The following is a 6,708-nucleotide window of genomic DNA, read 5'->3' as shown; positions in this document are numbered from 1 at the left end:
AGTTCCTACTTGAGGAAACAGCAGATTTTGAAGAAAAAGTGAATGGGACAGCCTGGATCTCTTAGATCTATTGTTCCAGGCTCTCTGCATGCTCGAGAAGACTTCAGCTACACGAGTCACTTCTGACTTTTCTCTAAATCCACAAAACTCTGAAATGGAATACATTTTAGTGAATCCTTGGACTCTGATCTCAATGAAGCCTGAGGAACTGCAGCCTGCTTATGTTTTACTTCAGCCCAGACCAAGACTATGCAAGATATCTTACTGACAATCAAACCACAAAGTTTGGGCCCTAAAGAATTTACAGTCTGAATGACCAGGCTTTAAAGATGAGAACCTTTACTCAAGCAATAATTCATGTTGTACCTGCTGTAGTTGTAGCCTTGCTGTTAGCACATAGGTTGATTTAGGCTACCTCTATGTCGATGTGCCTCATTTTGGGTGGATACCAGCCCTTACATCCCCTCTTTATTGCTGCAACTGAAGCACCAGTCCAGGACTCCAGAGTCCTGAATCTTCAAGCCTGTCCTCTGTAATAACATTTTTGTGCCCAGAGCAGTGGGGAGAAGATGTCTTTAAGCACATAACTCCCATTTTCTTTCTGTAGGGACAGGGGGACATCCTTGCTTTGTAAGACTCTCATGATAAAAACATCCACAATGCCAAAGTGCCTGGATGCTGCAGAAAAGTTTGAAATGCTGGTGATGGATGGGTAGTCTGCTTTTAATAGGAAATGAAGTGATCCCTAACACAGTCTTGATTTTCCTTCACTTGCAGCAGCAGAGGAGCCGGCATCTCACTGCTGTGCGATGAGAAGAAAAGTTCAGCAGTACAATAGGAGCTTTACTGAGCCAACTTTGTTCAGAATTAATTAAAAATGAAGTCTTTCTATTCTCTGTGCAGCCCGATGTCCTTGCTTGTCATGTGGTTTGGTGCATTCTTTCCAGCTCCTTTCATGGCACAAACAAGTTGTGAGGTTGTTCCTGCACGCCCCTCTTTTGGAGGGTTCGGTGGGGAAAGATGCTGAACAACTCTGGAGACTGGTCAGTGTGAGCAAACCCAGCTCCACTCTGATGGCAGCTGAGAGGGTGTGGGATCCAACAGTGACCACCCGAGGTGCTACATCATGGACTTGAGCTTCCCAGGGTGATTCTCCTGCTCTTCCCATCCTCGCTTGTGGGAGAGATGCAGAGAGAAAAAACCACAGGATTGGATGAATGGAGCCTCTACCAGATCCATTCGGCTGGAGAACACGGGTCATTTTGGAGGGGATTTTCTTTTGTTGAATGATATTAGTCACAGCGTGGTGTGTGGCATAGCAGCAAGGCAACATTGCGATCTGTTAACAATAAAAGCAAAGTGGCTAACTGCCACTCGGCACTGAAAACTATACAATTGGTCGGGTTTTCCTCCAGACAGCTCTGTCCATGCATTGCCTGGAATGAGGACAAGGCCACACAGCTTCAATCCACTGAAAACAGCCAGTAAACAAGCCATGTTGCTGTGTAGTCGTCTCTGAGTGACAAGAGTCAGAGAGTGTTTGTTTCTATCAAGAGAAAAAGGAAATTAAAAAAAAAAAAAAAACAAAAACACACACACACCTCACTATCAGGGTGGGAAGGGAGTAAATTCCTCTCCTGCATCCCACAACCAGGTCCTCATCCAGCCCTCTGGCATCTCTGCACATCAGTCCCCTGCCCCTTCCCAGAAAGCAATCTGGCTTTAGTTCGGTATCTTTGCAGACTAATAAAATATCTCAGAAAATGGATGGTTAAATACTGTCTTCAAGTCATGACTTTTTTTTTTTTATTTTTGTAATTTCATCCTCTTCTACTGCTCCAAAGAAACAAACATTTTTAAGGGAATGTTTCCATTGAAAAAAAATTTAAAATAAAAAAAAATCTACTACTGGGCCTGAGTTTTTCTCCACAACTGCAGCAAGGGATGAGGAGGGGGAGGAAAAGCATGTGCTGGGATTTCTCTCATTCCGGTTCCTCAGAAGGAACAGCCCTGTGCAGCAGTTCTGGCTCTGGAGGAAACATCTGTGACTGTGGCCACATTACTTGGGCAAACACACCCCTTGGTGAGGTAGCCTGTTTGTGTACAAATGCTTTTATTTCCTCATTGCCATCTATTAAAGATTATCTCCCTCCAAGAAAAGGACACCATTTCCCATGTTTTCATGTGTAATGTCCGTGATGTCTGCTATAAACATCATGAAGCATTTCCCCGCCCCTACACTGACATAGGTAGAAAAGCCACTGCTTTTCATCTTTGAAAGCGCTGCAGAAATGTTTAGGGTCGTGTATCCTGCCATTGTTCTGGGCTGAGCATCCCACTGAAGTCACGGGGAGAAATGAGTTCAGGATATAGACCTATCTAGTCAAATCTTTACAGTGGCCCCAGCAACATCCCCGTTTTACGGGTGGGAAAATGAGGAAGGCGGAGGTGGCTCCTGATAGACAAGATGCAACTGGTGATTCCTACCACTTTGGAAAACAACTGGAGAGAACAGACTAGAAACTCATCAAAAGCTCTTTCTCTCAAATAAAAAAAAAACACAGTGTGATAGCCTTTGCACTCTTCTATGTGATGGGTACCTGATGTCCCAGATGGGCATCTTGTTGCCTCCCAAGGAAGAGCTGCGATGTCACAGTCCCTGGTTCCATGTTCCTGCTGGAGCCACTCGCCAGCCCTGCTGAATGATCCTCCTGCTCCAGGTACCCAACACCAGCCTCTTTTCAGTTCAGGGACAAACCGCAGCTCTCTTGCCCTGTGACAAATGAGACAGAAATCAAGATACTTTTCCCCAAAACGACCCTCCTCCAGAGGTCTAGCAAGTCACAGAAGTGTGTTACAGTCCACCCATCCCATGCAGGAGCACATAGAGCTAAACCAGGGTGATTTTTCTTTCTTTGAGGACTAAGGCAAACATGCAGGACTGTTAGATGGGAGGCGGGGGGGGGGGGGGGAGAGCAGGGAAAGAAGGGAAAATAAGGGAAACATTCACGAAATGCTGCAAAAGCTTCTACATTTCTAGTCATTAGTGTATCCATTGCTGCCACTCCTTAGTATTTTTGAGTGAATAATTGTTCAGACAAGCAATACTTGCAGTTTTTCCAGAGGGATATCATGTTTTCAGAGTCTTTCCAGGCACCTGCGCTGCTCAGACTCCGAAGCGTGGTGTTTCCATCCCTCTGAGGGAGGCAATCACTCTGCAGTGGCTTTTCTTCACCACCGCAGAGCAACACAATTGCTGTAGCAACTTCTGCTCCAAGTGAACTTTGGTACCGTAAGTCCCTGCAAAACTTTCCAGGTCCTGTCATCTTGCTTTCCCAGGTGTGTTTGCTTATTTTTTCAGTAATTAGCCTGAAGCTGAGCTGAGCCGCAGAATTGCACTTTCTGTACCACTCTGGGTCTTTCAACTTCTGCTGCTTTAAATAAACAACTATGTTTAGGCTCATGTATTTATTAATGCACCAGTGTAAGAACTGCTGAAGGAACGCGGCACTGCCAACGGCCCCACATCTCTTCCCATGATTAATAGAGATGGTTTGATCTCTAGGACTGTCACTTGCTGTCTGATGCTTGTACCAGGCTCCTTGGGATCACTTGGAGGACTTGTGAGAACTGTCCAAGCAGATGAAATTCATTATTACGACACAATGATCCACCTCAGTGAATTTTTCTGAAGGATCTGTGTCTCCCTTACAAATGTTTAGCTCATTTTAAGAGTGGCTTTAAAACATTAATCAGAAGTTTGATGAATCCGAGCAACCCGTGATAACTGGAACTGGTTTCAAAAATCCTGTGCAGATAGACGGGTCTCCAGCCCAGATGCTCAGTAACAGTAAGGTTCACTCCTGTCACCTTTCAGTAATAATATTCTGATTTTTAGTTCCTTACCAAGCAAGATGAACACTGGCAGTGAAAATTATTTAGAAAAAAATCAACTGAGCCGCATGCCTTTCCTCACTTGTTGAGCCGATCTGACAACTTTCTATGAATAACATCAGTTCACGATTGCAGAGCCGCTGCTGGCACTTGGGAACATCTGCTCATCAGGGGGTCTCATCAGCCAAACACACACTCGCCTGCATCAGGTATTTTGTTCCTGAGGACAGCTCCCAGTGGCAAAGATTTCTTGGCAGGGATGTGCAAATGTGAAGCCCACAGTTGCACCCGAGCACTGTCTTTTCCTGCAGAGCAGCAGCCGTGCTCGTAAATATGCACGGCAAGGGAACAAATGTTCAGGTGTGCTCTTGCAAAAAGCATTTCAGGGACACAGAAATCAAAGTCCCCTCTTCAAGAGTGACAAGATCTGTGGCTCAGATCCCCCAAGGTCCCAAACTTCCGGGTTTTAAGGGAGAAATCGGGAACAAAATTTTTCTGATGGATCTGAGCCTTTACCTGCTGATAAGTTGGTAAAGATCAGTAAAGTCTCCAAGGTACCCAGTTTTTTGCTAGTCTGGGTCATCAACCCCATCCGAGAACATCGTGTGCTGAGTTTCTGTATTCATGGGCTACTTCATGATATCCCATGCCAAGTATTGCTACCTGTCCCACCTAGGCACAGAACAGGCCTGGTCCAGAAGTGACCCAGAAACGAGTTTCACCTGACAGGTTCAACCACTAACATCGTGATGCTAAATCTGAATAAAAAGGGACGTTTGCCTTCAGAGCTCTGGATGCCAGAAAGAAAAAAGGGATAAAAAAAAAAAATAAGCAAGCGTTTTACACTCACTCCGTGGAGAAGATGTCAGAAGCAGCCGGAGCAGGCGGGTTTTAAGCCCAATTTGGGGAAAACCGCGGGAGGGGCGAGGCGCGGGTGCTGCCTGTTTGCCGCCAGCAGGTGGCGCTGCCGCCACGGGAACGGCACCTCCCGCCGCTGTCACCCCTCGATACCCCCCAGAATCTCCCGGCTTCCCGCCTCAGCCGGCACCGCAGCCCTCGGCAGGGACCCATCCAAACCCCCCCATTCACCGAAAGGCTCCTCATCGGCATCCCTGTCCCCTGCCGCCCCCCTGCGAAGAACGACAGGTCACCCTGAGGGTCCCCCACTAAATGTGGGTTTACCCCACGGGGGACCCAGCCTCACGTCTCTTTTTGCAGGGGCTCCACAGTGCATGCCCCCGCTTTGGGATCCCTGCGTGATCTCACCCTCACTCGAGCTGTGCCCCACATGGGACCGTGCGCCACCCATAAGCACACCAGGGGACGCAAGGGCCAAGTGACAGCAGTAAAAGTGGCTCCATGGTGGCCCTACAAGGATGGGGGGAGCACAAAGAAGCACCAAGGCTGTCAACTTGCCTCACCATCCTAATCTTTGTTATGGCAGCACACAGGCCTGGGGGTAGCTCACCCAGGGACCCCCCAGGTCTCCTGAGCCAGGGATACATCTTGTGCCGAACCCAGCTGGAGACACCAAGGCCTGTTTCTCATCATGCTCCAAAATTTCAGCCCTGTATAAAGCTCATGGGCCTGCACATGGTATCTGCAATAAGAAACTCTTTTCTATAGCAGAAATAAAACTTAAAAAAAGAAAACTGTGTTGTTTTATCCCGTACAAGTTGGGAAGCGGGTGACGAGGAGCAGTGAGCAGATTGTTGATACCAAACCATGATCAGATCTGGGCCCTTACGTGAGCAAATACCACATTTCTGAGCAAGCCTATGTCTCATCTGCTCCTACAAGGCTCCAACAGAATTTCTGAGAAAACTTCTTTCTCCTCACCTCCTACCAGCTCCCAAACGATCCTGCAAACATACAAGCAGAGCTTGTACAAATGGAACACTTGTGATAGCAGCTAGATTTTTTTTTTCTCTCCGATCCCTTGGGACAATAAGTGTGGGGAAAAAGCATGTTTGTCTTGTGCAGAAGAAGGGCTGTGGGGTTTCATCCTCTCCTCCCTGCTGTAGGTGTCTGAGATGGAGACCTGTCTGTTTAGACTGTGCTCAGTGGCTTGAGGAATATGTGGCGTCCACGGAATGCGGTGGTTCTGTTTTTCCAGGTTGGAAAACCGACGGGAGGGAGAAAAGTAAATCATGTAAACCTTTGTTGGGGACCAGATATCAAACCCCTTTCAAGCTGGACCTGAGGCTTGCAAGGTTCCAGCCTGCCAAGCTGTGAAGGCATCAGCACCGCAGGCAAAGAAGAAAGTCCAAAATTAATTTGAAGGACGAAAAAAGAACCTTAGAAGTGACAGTGAGATTACAAAGAAGGAAGAATCACTTGGCAGAGACCAAACTCCTAACCCTGGGCCTTTATCTCAGCCACACCTAGCAGAGATATGTGCTTCGGGAGCAAAAAACCCCTCAGTTTTCAGCTTGTATATAAAAAGGATGAGAACAACGCGACTCACCTCCAACAGGGATGGGCAGCGGTGCAGACGGTGGAGGGAACGATCAGCCCAGAAAGGCATAATAACAGGAGAAACGCCAATAAATGCTGCGGGTTGATTTCTTGCTCTTAGCTTAAGCAGATCTGCTCTCAAAAAGAAGAAAACAACTCCTCCTGCCCCCCCCCAAACAAAACCAAACGCCCACCAAAAAAACTCTTAGGAAAAAAACCCCAAAACTAAACCCAAACAACAAAAACCTGCTTCTTAAGAAAGGCCTCCACCAACTCTAATAAAACCTTTCCCACCTGCCTTAATTAAAAGAATAATTAAGTTGGTTTGTTTTTTTTTTTTTTTTGTTAACAGCTAAC

The 6,708-nt window shown here is 46.9% G+C and overlaps 1 long non-coding RNA gene across 1 annotated transcript; it reads right to left on the bottom strand.

The window, feature by feature from the left end:
* Positions 1–1,308: 1,308 nt before the first annotated feature.
* LOC135575348 (uncharacterized) lies at positions 1,309–6,539 on the bottom strand. The gene is made up of 3 exons (XR_010465929.1): positions 6,362–6,539; positions 2,601–2,773; positions 1,309–1,546 (listed from the first exon to the last, which is right to left on the bottom strand). It is a non-coding gene; the product is annotated as an uncharacterized LOC135575348 (long non-coding RNA).
* Between the last annotated feature and the right edge of the window lie 169 nt (positions 6,540–6,708).

Source organism: Columba livia, chromosome 13 (genome assembly GCF_036013475.1).
Source record: "Columba livia isolate bColLiv1 breed racing homer chromosome 13, bColLiv1.pat.W.v2, whole genome shotgun sequence".
Lineage (NCBI taxonomy): Eukaryota > Metazoa > Chordata > Aves > Columbiformes > Columbidae > Columba > Columba livia.
Note: the sequence above shows the minus strand (reverse complement) of the source record. Positions and strands in the feature narration are given on the sequence as shown.